At 30.6% G+C, this 14,051-nt stretch overlaps 1 long non-coding RNA gene across 1 annotated transcript; it reads left to right on the top strand.

Annotated features, from left to right (window-relative positions):
* Positions 1–31: 31 nt before the first annotated feature.
* Positions 32–2,187, top strand: LOC143566160 (uncharacterized). Its single transcript, XR_013141188.1, has 3 exons — positions 32–638; positions 1,504–1,556; positions 1,889–2,187. It is a non-coding gene; the product is annotated as an uncharacterized LOC143566160 (long non-coding RNA).
* Positions 2,188–14,051: the final 11,864 nt, after the last annotated feature.

Genomic DNA, 14,051 nt, shown 5'->3' with positions numbered 1-14,051 from the left:
AAAATGTTTCTAAATTCGTAATAGAGCGACTTTTTGCTTTATGCTTGGTTTTGTTTGGTAATATATTTGGTAGAGGGTTCTAGCGGGTTCAAATGGGGTGGCTGAGTTGTCGAACTGGTTGGATGAATGACGGTTCCGGCGGCGAGTGCCCCTATAGTTACATCCATGTATGGTCATGTATGTATGTACTCTGTTCCAGATTTTTTTGTCTTATCAAAATCCAACTGTACTATGGTTGGACCAAATTTTATATCAGTTTATGGTAGAAAGGCATTAAATGTTATTTGTGATAATATAAATAAGTGAATCCTTTTGTTTTAATAAAAATATGAAAGTAATTAAAATAGTTATAAAAGAGGTGACAATTCAAGTGCCCAAAGCCTGCCTGTACACGTTGAGATGCATGCTATTCACTCAGTAGCATAGCCATTAAATTCGACTACTATTGCCGACTCATTTCTCTCTGCAAATAGCTACCTCCAATTGCCGTTAATGGAGCATCATCCACTGCTGTCTCCATCACACATATGCTCAACTTAGGCTTTATGTTGTGGTCTTCGAGTGTTTAAATTTGATCATGAAGGGTTTTGGATTATGGGTCTTGTTCTTCATGTTTCTGATTTCTTCTTCATTTCCTGGTAATTTCTCTTATATTTGATGTTCCTCATAATAATTGTATATCACTAGTGTTTAACACAATTTAGATTAGTGTTAAGGTATTTCTTGTTACATGTGTTGTTATTTGATATCAATCAAGGTTCCGCCAAGTATTCTATGACACAAGATTCCACCAATCATTATGCTATACGAGTAGATGCTTTGTTAGCGTGACACAATATGACACCACTAACACTAATCCGGGCAATATAGATCAATGCGAGTCATATTGATGTTAGTTGTGTCTGGTTATATAGAGTTGGTGTATAAATATAAGCAGCCTTAAAGATACGAGACTACCTTTTCATAATCAATAACATGTTGAGAACTCCGAGAATTTTATTAAACTTACACAGATTATTTTGTAAATTTACTCGACGTATGTAGATTTCAATAATATACATTTAAAAAAAATATGGTATTGATAATTTATTTGTCTAAATGCATATATGAATATACACTACACGAACATATATATGTACAAAGTACAAGTGCGCATTTTTATACTTAAAAAAGGCATTTAGGATAGAGGAGATAAAATCAAAGAAAGAGTGGGACAATATCAATAAACCATTGTTTTCTTAAATTTAGTTTCTTCATTCAAGGGACACACACATGGTATATGATATTATTGTGGTTCTTAAATGAGTATATACATATACGTACTTGGATATATTGAAAAAGCCACGGTGGTGTAAAATGTGAGGGGATGCTAGTGCCTGGCAATGGCGGAGATGGGACTGACCTTGCGCCCGACGTATGAGTAGGAGACTGACCATAAAATGATAATCTAACTGTTTTAAAAACCCAATATACAAAGATTTTTACTTTTTCCATTTGCTTCAGGCTATGAAGATGCAAGAATGAAAGTAAAGGTACACAACTGTAGGAAACTCAAGGTAAATGATCTACAATTTTGGGTGATGCAAAACGACAAACAAACCTCTTATAAGTAAAAGTAGAGAGATGATGTGATTGATTTGATACGAGAAATATGATACTAGAAAAACAATACGAGGGGTTGTGTTTAGCACAATCCATGATTTTTCTCGTAACATGTATTCACTTTAAAGTTGGAACGCTCAAAATTAGAAAAAAACTTTTAGTGACCAACAAATTTGTACCGTTTGCAAAAGAAAGTTTAGAGCGTAGTCTTTTCGTTTGGATTATGACACAAGAATTCAAAGTCATGCATGTTAACATTTTAAGTTGCTTTTATTAAATGGCACAGGAAAGCCCGAATGTTGAACATTACGAGGGCAATGCAAGCAACATTGACTTGCTTGATTATCGCCAGATCGATCCGGTTCCAAGTTCAAAGGCATCGGTAAGGCATGGACCCATTCAACATGATGCTCCCCTTATGCCTTACATCCCCAAGCCGCCTTCACCCGAACCAAATCACCATCTACCTTAACGCGCTTGCTATCAACCAAGTGAATTATTTTGTGTTTGGAGCCCATACTGTTGCAGAACATGTAATGATTTATTTTTTGTTTGAATAAACTTTTTGTAGTATTGAAACCTTTTTCGTATCACCTAATAGGCTAATATCATAACAATTTTGTTATGGTGTTACATGATCCTTTTGGAATATTTCTTCTAAACAAGTTATAAGCTTATTCCATATGCCTTGTTATTTCAATCAGTTCATAGGCCCATTTTTACAATCAAACAAGGATTCACAATATTCACCAACACAGGGATGGAATTTTTGTCCGGAATACCCATACATGTTACCGAATTGTACCCATATCTGTACATGTATCCGTGCCAGTTTACCATATATATTCGGTACACGTTTTTATTGATTTTTAGTATGGGTACAGTTAGATATGGGTATGATGCACACTCCGACCGACGGCCGATCATACGATGAGGCGTAATGTTGATTGTTCTTAGCACAATGACACTATCAAAGTAATAATAATTTATTCATATCATTTTATAAATTTGACATGTTACAAGTAAATTGAAATCAAACAAATAAAAATCTGGCAAACATATAAGTTCTTTTATTATGATAACTTAAAGACATTCTAACTTTGGCCTGGCCATAAATTTAAGCCCGACCCTCCTCTTTATGAAAATTTCCATACAATTTGAGTTCGGCCCTCGACGTTTTCGTCAAAGCTTCGTCACGATATGCAACTCACCGTTAGCAACAGCCATTTCTGCCGGCCCTATCACTTCGCCTATTGTAACTCTTTCTTTTTTACTCGTGGGTGTTGAAAGCCTTTTTTTTCTCTTTTGAAAAAGCAGATACGTCATTAAAATTGTTGACCATACAAATAAATGAGTTGGTTGAGCAGATACATGCATTAATGTTTATTCTAAAAGGTATTTATTTTGTCTTTAGCATTCACGAGTAGAAAAAACCATGTTAAGTTTATATTTAACAAGAACACTTTATTGTAAATCGTTTGGATGTTTCTATGAATTAAGCTTTTAATAAAAACAAAAACACCATGCTAAGTTTATATTGAAAAGAAAAAGATTTAATTACAAATTATATACAATAGAGGGACGTGTAAGCTATTATTAGCATGAGTATATGCTAATAAACAAAACAGTGGATATATCGTATATATGCTAATAATAACACAAGAAGAAATTGCTTACAAAACAGCAACAATTTTTTTTTTTGAATTTGATGCAACAAAATGTGGCTCTCCTAGGCTACTAGCCGTTTCACAACGCCTATTTTAATAAAAATAAATCTAATTAAATTTTTAGACATTACATACGCACATAACATTTATATTCTACACCACACCAATTTAACACTACTTCTTCAAACTTCTACCAAATACTGTCCACATTTAAAAAAAGTGCACTCACACTGCGGCTCATCGTCGTCTTACTATTATCACGTCGACTCTTCCTCAGATTTAGATATGGATAACGAAGTAATAATTGCTTCGGTTCAGGCAGCAGAACTACTAAACAGTGACGAGAAATTCGGTATTTTAATGTAAATACAAAATAGGGAGGAATATTCTAGTTTTCGAGCGAATTTGATAGAACATTTATGATGGAATTGAAATAATTAATGGTCCAAATGAAGGACGAGTAGTAACTGTTATCTTTAAAAAAATATATTGATAGTTTGTTTAATTTTAATATTTTGAGTTGTGTTTTATTTTATTTTTGTTTAATGTAAAACTATTATTTAAAAAATATATATTTAAATTTAATGTATAAGTGACACGTAACGCGATAACTAGCTCTTAGTTATCTCACAACATATAAAATAAGTAATTCCCTCACTGCTTATGTGGTTGTGGTAGCGTGATAACTAGCTCTTACTATTTATCCATGACCTAAACAAAATGATCATGGAAATGAGAGTGGAGCGAAAGTATATGCGAATTCAAAAGTTTTCGTTAGAGTGGTATAAAATGAACCGGGTAAAAAGTGGGTCGTGTCAAAGAGGAAAATAAATGAATTATTATACAATATATATCTAGAAGAAATCATATTCTAACTAGGGGTGTTAATCGGGTCAACCCGATTGGGTTTTGGGTTAATCGGGTTTTAAAAAAATTAAAACTAACTCACAGGGGTTGGGTTAATCGGGTTTCGGGTTGTTCGGATCGGGTTTGTCGGGTTACACTATATTTTCTGGTTAAATAACGAATATGAAAATGTCATTTATGAATTGTTTGGTTTCGAGCTGCTGTTGGTGTTTGAATCAAGGTTATTTAAACAAACAAAAAACAAACACTTGTATGTGATTTGAAACAAAAAGAACAAACAACACCGTATTCGAAATCCAAATTAGTGAATCACTTAAAGTAAAAGTAAAATATTTTTTTTATTAAATTCTAGTCCTAGTTCGTAACAATGGACGTTTTTCTAGCTGTGCAAAGAATTATGAATTAAACATCAAGAATAGCATTCAACAACATATCAACAAAATACGATCAAAGAAAAACATGTAATTACCAGTACCATCCAAATATTTACACTGCGTTTTAAAAGTTTTCTTGAAGTTTGTCTTTTAAAGGTTTTTATTTCTTTTTTTTTACTTAGTAATCATTAAATGAAAGATTTGTTTGCTGTGTTTTCAAATAAACTAGTAAGAAGCCATATTCGATTTTTAAAACTTTATAAGGTTATTATCCCTATCATCTATACTATATATAAGGTAAGAGTCAAGGACCTCTTAATATTTAAGAGGTCCAATAAATAGCATAAGGTACAACATCTAATGCATTAAAATTTAAGATTCTAGGGATAATTTTGTCTATACACAATTAACTAACTTGTAACTTCTAATTTGTGATTTTATAATTACAATGTATACCCCTAAAATTTACAATATATATCCCTTGAAACTTACAATATATATCCTTATACTTTAGTTTACTTTTGTAATATTTAGAAATATTTACACATTTTACTTCTCATCTTTATCAACAAATTTGACAAAATTACTTTTTTTTTACTTTCGTCTATATTTTTAAATATATAATGTTCTTAAAAAAACCGAACCAACCATTACGGCGTGCTAATTTTTGTCGACGTTTCGATATAAAAAAAATTCAAAACAGATTTGTAGATTAAAATGTACAAGTCAATTAAGCATTAAAGTACAAGTTAGATATGCAAATAAAAACCTACAAAATGTTTATAAACACCCATTGTTCTATTTTAAGTTATAAATTATAAAATTATAAAATCCGCCCAACCAAAATACACATAATACTAATTCAGTTTTGGTATATGTTAAAATTAAAAAAACCCTTAAAATAAAATCAACTCAATGATCACATAAACTTATTCAATTGTGAAATAACAAAATTATCCACATATCAATATATACCAAATAAAAATTTATTAATATCAATGTAACACTTCTTTTCAAAATATCACTACTAACCTGATCTCGTTAATGATTTTGGCAATATTCAAACGACCGATGATAGCAGCATCTTCGTATTGTGCCTTCGTGCAATTACGGGTATCATTGAAGTAAGCTACACCAATTTAAAAAAACAAAATATCAACCTTCAATGTAATAAATTGTTTCATAATGACATGTCTATTTAAAAAAAAAAAAAAACCTCTGCATTCATTAAAATAATTCAACAGTTATATATTTTGAATGAATGTAATAAATTGTTTTATATTAATATTATTTAAAAGCTGGACTAATTAGAAAAACAATAAGCTAATATTTAATGTAATAAATTATTTTATATAATAATGACATGTCTATTTTTTAAAAGAAACAAAATTAACTAACCCGTAACTTTTAATTTGTGATTTTCTATATTATATATAAAGCATGAGTGAAATACCTCTTAAATTTTAAGAGATACAATCACTAATGCATAATATACAATCACTCCTGCATAAAATTTTGATAATTTGAGGACAATATAGTATTTTTGACATCATATGTACAGTTAACAATATTTACCTTTAGAAAATAGTTACAAAAATGGTCATTCAACTTCAATACAACTTTGTTAATTTGTAAAGTAGTTACATCTTTACCCATTTAATTGACAAATTAATTTAAATTTTTTATTTCTTCAATATCTTTTAATATATTGTGTTTTAAACAAAAACGAACTTACCATTGCAATATGCTTGTTTTTGTTGACGTTTCGATGTAACTTTTGTTTTATTTTGAGGTGTTTATTATAATGTACAAGTCATTTAAGCATAAGAGTACAACTCAAATATGCAATTATGAACCTAAAATATAATTACAAATTTAACCCTTCAACTATACTCAAGTTTTGTAAATTTAATCAATAATTACTCTTTCATCCCCTTAAGTTTACCCATATAATAATCTATATTCTTTTTCTTTGTTTTTCATTTGTATCTTTGAATATAATACGTTTTAATAAATTTCAAACATGCAATCACGATGTGTTAATTTTTGTCGGTGTTCCAATGTAATAATATTTGTGCGCATGTTATAAACTTATAACCAAAATGATTTCATTTCACTTAAAAAAATATCAATTTTGATTCAAGTCAAAATAACATCAAAATGAGTTTTGATCATTTTCTTTAAAATACTTGTATTGTTTCGGGTCAACGATTGAGGACTTTGACAGGTCAAAGCGTCTTCGAGTTATAACTGGATGTGAGTCAAATGAGTTTAGGTCATTATAAAAAAAAAGTTTAAAATATTGCTTAGGCCATAACAGGCAATAAGTAAAACGAGTTTGAGTCATTTAAGAAAAAAAAGTTGTCAGTTTTAGTTCTGATTAAAAAATGTTATAAGCATAATGAGTTCTAGTCATCTTAAAAAATGGTTTTGGTTTGCGTCAAAACAATTATATGCAAAATGAATCCAGGTCATTTAAAAAAATATATCAATTTTGGCTTTGGGTGGACATTAAGTCTTTGGTCGTTTATGAAGGTTTCAAAAGACTATCAAATAACCGTGACTAACATAGTAGATATGATTCAGGTCAAAATGCCCAGCAAAATGAGGTTTTATCATTTTTTTAATATTTTTATTTTTTCGGGTTAACGATCGAGGACTTTAATATGTTAAAATGCGTTCGAGTTATAATGGGATGTAAGCTAAATGGGTTTAGGTCATTATAAAAAAAATAACTTTTTATTCAGATTAAGATGCGTAATAAGTAAAATGAGTTTGGGACATTAAAAATAAACTGTCAACTATGACTCTGGTTAAAACATGTTATAAGCATAATGAATTCGATTCATCTTTTAAAAAAAAATAGGTTTTGGTTTGCGTCATAATAATTATATGCAAAACTAATTTGGGTCATTTAAAGGAAATATTAATTTTGCCTATGGGTGAACATTAAATATTTAATTGTGCATGAAAGTTTCAAATGACTTTCCAAATAACCATGACTACCATAATAGATTTGGTTCGGGTTAAAATGCTTAGCAAAATGAGTTTATATCATATAAGACTTGATTTTTATGATTCGTATAGTAATTAACGTACAAAAAACAACATTCATTTTTTGAAAAAACCGTATCGTGCCATATGTTTAAAAGGTTGTCACTACTAAAAATTTGGTTAAACATAATGTCATCACCGCAGCATTGCGCGGGTATACTACTAGTATAAAGAAGTGCAAAAGATATATGTGATTAAGTTGTTGAGCCTATCAGAAGTCAAAACTCGTGTGATTAATCAAACAAGATTATAACTAGAAGGCTTGGTGGGTGGGCATTTGGTCTTTGGTAAACTAGTTCGGGTTAACCCGAAACCCGATTTTTTTTTCAAAAAGAAACCCGAACCCGACCCTATTAATAATTCGGGTTTGTCCGGTCAACCCGAATAACCCGATTAACATTTTTTGACCCTATTTAACCCGACCCTAATAAGCTTATTTGGGTTCGGGTTGGGTCAAGTTTATTGATATAACATATTTAATGATTATTTAACTTCTTTTTATTTAACTTCTTTTCTTTATAGTCAAGTTTATCGACATATAACATCTTTAATAGTTATTTTAACTTTTCTCGACTAATATTATAGTTACGCTTATCAATATTTAACATCTTTACTTTCTTTTTTCATAACTTTTCTCTTTGATATATCTTTTAAAAAAATTATTGAACTGGTAGAAAGATTTTTTTAAATACTATTACATAAATTGCTATATATTTTAATTTTATAAACATACAATACCATACTTAATAGTTTAATTTTTTTTTCTTTTTATCATAATATTTGAAACTTGTCTTGGACTAAAGGTGAAATCAAAGTATCTTCAAATTAATATTGAAAATCAATCAGAAAATGGCATGAAATCAGAACACTTTTGGTTTGACCGTTTCCATATTTATGCAACTTAAACAGTAAATAAATTTCACGAGACAGAGATCCCAGATTCTTCGCCCGACCCGACCCGAGTTGTCCCTATAGCCTCATTTATTCCCCACGCACCTCTTTCTCAATCTCACTTCCGGTGGAACTTCGGCATCTCTCACCGACACAGGTAATGGAAGTTTATAATTGTGTTGGGTTACGCTTTCAGTTGTCATGTATTTAGGATTTGAAAAAAAATCTAATAATAGCATAGCACATGCATTCATATCATAAATCTTTCGCTTTTTAAGTCACCTAAATATTCTTTTGTTATTTTTTTTATGCAAGATCTGAGTTTGGATTAGCTATTATCTTTTGGATGATAAACACTTGCATCGAAAGTCTTTGGATGGACACTAGAACCCGCATATCTATTTCATGGTGTGTTTGTGTTTGAAGCTTTTAATATGCTTCTCTTTGTTAGAATCGGTGGTCTTGGAACTTGAATTCTAGCTTAGCTAAAATGAGTCAAGAATCAATACCATCATCGTGGGTTCGTAACTTACTTGATCCATACTTCGGTGACTGTTTTGACCTCTTACTCTCCAATGAGAGTGGTTGTTGCTGCGGACTGATTGATAGCTGATAATGTTTGTTATTGCCATCAATTTCATGAATCTTCTATCTTTATTTTTAAAGTTGGTTAATGTTTTACTTTTGATATTTTAAATTTAAATCATGAGTTTATTGTTAGTTTGGTAGTTACTATGATTAGGATCTATCGGTAATTATTTTATTACATCATCCAGGAGAATGTATACTTTTCAATGAGAGTGGTGGTTGTTGTGTACTGATTGATAGATAGCTGATAATGTTTGTTATTGCAATCAATTCCATGTATATTTTATTTTTATTTTTTAAAGTTTTAAGTTTTGTTAATGTTGTATTTAAATTTAAATTTAATTCCAACGGGTTGTGCATAGCAATGTGTCGACTCCAAAGGGGCAGGGGTATGTCTTTAGCAGGTTAGGGTTTACAATTCAGAAAGGGGTGACGGCGCAGCTTGTTGCCCGCCTACCTGCTATGTTAATGTAATATCTATGTTTCTATATGATGAAAGAAGTTATTCATGAGTTATCTTGTTAATTTGGTGGTTACTATAATAGGATCTACCTCTAATGCTTTTATTAATATATATGATGTGATGAGGATTTATCTGTAATGCTTTTATCTTTTAATGATATCTAGCTTTTTTAAAATAGTTAACTAATGTTTGAAATCTCTAGTTGGAATTATCACGTCCCTACTATTGTTATTATTATTTATTACTTTTTTTTTCAAGACTGAGGTTTGATTATATTTGAAAGTGAAATTGGTTGGATAATATGATGTATTTTGTGATTTTTCGAAAACTCTATCATCCATAACTTTTTGATTATGAACAATTTATATTAAATTCAGTGTTCTAGAAATTAATAGTTGGAATTATAAGTTTATATTAATTTTCCTTTATAGATGTAGATAGATACAAAGCTTGTAATTAATATAAACATGTTAAATTTAAGTTTGTAATTTATTTTGTAACTTTACATATTAAATCATTTGTATTTGTATTTGTTCTTTTTTTTTTAAGTTTTATAATATTATTTACTTTTTTGTGCTGTTCAAAAGAAAATATATATATATATATATATATATATATATATATATATTTGTCATTCAATTTGGTGATTTGGGTACATTTAAGTGATTAAATGAGAATTAGTAAATAAACTAGTGCAATTACCCGCGCTTCACGACCCGGACATGGAATTCACACATATCCCCTTCCTAACTTCTTTTATTACATATTTTCCCAATGCTAAACACTTAATTACATATTCTCTCTCTCTAAATCAAATATATTACATATCTCCCATTTTCATTAAAATTATCTAACTAAATGACCATTTTACCCTTAATGAACTAATTTGCATATATCTCCTTCTTAATAGTAACAATTACATATATTCTCAATTTAAACCCAAAGACAAATATATCGAATCTAATTCTATTGGAGTCGATTTTTTTAATCGCCAGCTCGATAAAGCTCGGATTGTTTCAATCTTTTTATCGTTTCGAGCTTGATTAGCTTGCGAGCAGTTTGGCTCGTTTACGCCCCTAAATGTACATTCATTTAAATTGTAATATGTACGAGTACTTAAAATATTTGTATAAATAACAAAGTATAGATAGTAGTTGTTTGAAAACGGAAAAGTTCCAAGACAAATAAATAAAAACACAAATAAATCGTAAAGTATACAAATCTAAACCAAAAGCTATAAAGCCATGATTATATAGGGTTTGCAGCAGCCTTCTTGTACCGGAAAATAAAGCAGTAAACTTGCCGAAAATTCGACAGGAACGGCGACGTAGGCAGCCGAAGATGATGAACGCCGGAGGAAGAGACAACAACGCCGTGAAGATGAACGCTGGAGACGATGAACGTCAGATTAACGCTGCGAAGATGAAAGCCGTGAATGGAACCAATGAGTGTTATGTTCGCTGATATGTTCGTGACGATTGGTTTTTTGTACTAGTCATTGAGATTTGAGCATTTTATATTGAAAAGGGTAATATGGTAATTGCATAATAGAAGAGGAAATATGTAATTAAATATTTAGTATTGAGGAAATATGTAATAAGGGGAGTTAAAAAGAGGATATTTGTAAAATCTCTAAATTTAAGTTTGTAATTTATTTTGTAACTTTACATGTTAAATCATTTGTATTTGTATTTGTTCTTTTTTTTTAAAGTTTTATAATATTATTTACTTTTTTTTTGCTGTTCAAGAGAAAAAAAATATATATATGTCATTCAATTTGGTGATTTGGGTACATTTAAGTGATTAAATGAGAATTAATAAATAAACTAGTGAAATTACCCGCACTTCATGACCCGGACATGGAATTCACAATTGTTGGTACGCGTCATTGGCACATTCTGTTACAGGTAATTGGCTCATTATGTTATACCTTTAACTAAATTTCACAGACAAATTATGTTATATTTGTAACTAAGTTTCGCAAGTCCATAATGAATAATTTCTCGATTATAGCACCATTCCCATATATGGGATAATCACCAACATTGTGATGTATGTCCTAGCATACGCCATTTGATTATCAATCATCAAACACCAAATATTCTCCTTATATCATTATATAAATATTAAAAGGGCATATTGCATTTATCACACAATAAATCACTATTCATGGCATCATCCACTTATCATTTTACACATTGCAACCACACACGATTTTCAACATTGACAGTTACAATAATCTACTCCATTCACATAAACAACCCTTCAATTTCCTGCACCTTGCTTTTTTACTTTTTTGTCTGACATGATGGGCCTTGCTCTTCACTTTCATTGCAATCGACGGCGTTGCTCGACGGAAACGACGCTAGCCATGGTCTGTGATCTAAACATTCCGGTGTTCCACATTCAGACACTAACTTTATCAATTAAGTCGTCATCTTAAGTTGTTAATAGATTTGCCACACTTTCTTTAATAACATATAGATGTTTCTTAATGTAAGTTTATATTTTATAAAGAATATTAATCAAGTTCATGAGGAAGAACAATATTTATGTTATGCATATTATACGATCTAACATTAGTTCTACTATATACAATATTCATGTTAGTTTTTTTGCTTTTTCCGGAGTCGTTTTCTTGCTTTGCTCCTCAATCGGTTAGTATACAGCTTCCTCTTGGTTAGTAGTATGCTATTCCTGTGTAATCATCAATTGGGGGTTTTTGATTGGTTTGTTTTTGCATCAATAATTGATCACAGAGCTTGATTTGGGTAACTTTGATGTTTCTTCTTGACTAATCAATGCTATGTATTTGGGTAACTTTATTTATATGGTGTTTATGCAGGTTGTATTTCACTAAGATTTGGATTGGGATTTGGACACCCACCAAAGGATTATCATGTGCAGATTGATACATGGAGTGGTCGTTTATGGATTAATAGTTGTGCAGTTTGTAAGTGACAAGAAAATGAATGCTTTGTAAGATCTAACTATTTTTTTTTCTTACTTTTAAGTATGTAAAGGAGAATCTGAAACTTAGAAAATGAATGCTTTGTACAAATGCCAAACAAAGGCATGCATCACCTTTAAGTGTGTTGTCTCGGGCAAATATTATTTATAAACAAGTTGCTGTATTATTTTACTTCCATACCAGCAATTAGATAATGGAGATGACAAATTATATATGTATGGTATCTTAATCTCTTAAAAGAAGTGGTTTTCCAAGTCATTTTCGAGCCCGTTGCATCGCGCGGGTAATTTTACTAGTTATAATTAATAAGAGTAAAATCAATATTCTGAAAAAAAAAATCAATTCATTTGTGTTAAGGCTATGTGTAGCGGAGGTGCTACAAATTGGGTGAATTGCGACACGTGACACCCAGTCAGCAAAGAGTATGAATTTGTTTTTGGGGTGTAATGGTGTTGTAGCACCTCCAGTGCCACGTCACCATTTTTATTATTTTCTTTTAATAATTAAACTAAACAAATAAAAACCCATTAAATTAAATAATTAAATAAAAATACATTAAATTAAAAAATAAATATTAAAAAAATACATAACAAAAAAAACTAATATCCATAATATTCGTGCATTTTTTGAACTCGTCGTTGTTGCAATAACGTGATCTCTTCGTGTAACCCATCCGCTTTGAGGGGTTCGTAGTCTTCTTTCATTTGTCGTAGTTGAATCGTCTGGGCTAGCATTCCGTGATATTTGTTGGATGCTTTCATGTCGTTTCAATTTCCACGACATGTGTTTCGAAACGACTAAACACCACGTTTAGATGTTCGACTTCTTCACTGGCTGCGAGGTTGAATCGTGACGACGACGAACCCTCCCCTTTATTGTATTATTTTTTCTTGCTCTCCCGTGTAACATCTCGGTTTTTCCATTTTAGTTTACCCGACCGTTTTCGTTTTCGGGTAATTTTTAATTATAAAATGTTTAAATTATTATATTATATCTTTTCTTTTATTTGTTATATTATTTAAATAAATATTCTATTAATATCTTTATAACTTTGATTTATAAGCAAAATACCCCCTTAAACTCTAGTTTAAACCATTTTGTATCCAACCAAAATACTTGAAGGACCATATTTCAAAATCTGATTAATAATATTGTTATGACCCGTTTACCTTAATCCAAACCCATATAACAAGATTCAACCCGTTCTATGCCCAAACCCGTAACCCGATGGTTTTCTTGCTCCTTAATCTTCTTGTTATAACTGAAATTGATTATACAAAATCTTTATATGTATAAAACGAACTCACCGAACGCTACGAATTACAAAATAACAACCAATTTATACGTATGGTCTTTTATAACCAACCCGTCTATGTTCATAATAGGATATACCCTTAACAGTTGATAAAAATCAAATTAAAACTCTCTGCACCTTCGTCTTAACCCGACGACTCTAAACCCCAACCTTAATTGCATTATATTACTCTGCTATGGCTTGTATTGATTCCGTCATTGCCGCCGCTTGCTGTTCGTCATTCCCCGTCAATTATTCATCCTTTCAGGTAATTAAAACA

This window comes from Bidens hawaiensis, unplaced genomic scaffold (assembly GCF_021521415.1).
Source record: "Bidens hawaiensis isolate Kalapana, Puna unplaced genomic scaffold, B.hawaiensis_p1.1 tig00022703_1, whole genome shotgun sequence".
NCBI classification, from domain to species: Eukaryota; Viridiplantae; Streptophyta; class Magnoliopsida; order Asterales; family Asteraceae; genus Bidens; species Bidens hawaiensis.
Note: the sequence above shows the minus strand (reverse complement) of the source record. Positions and strands in the feature narration are given on the sequence as shown.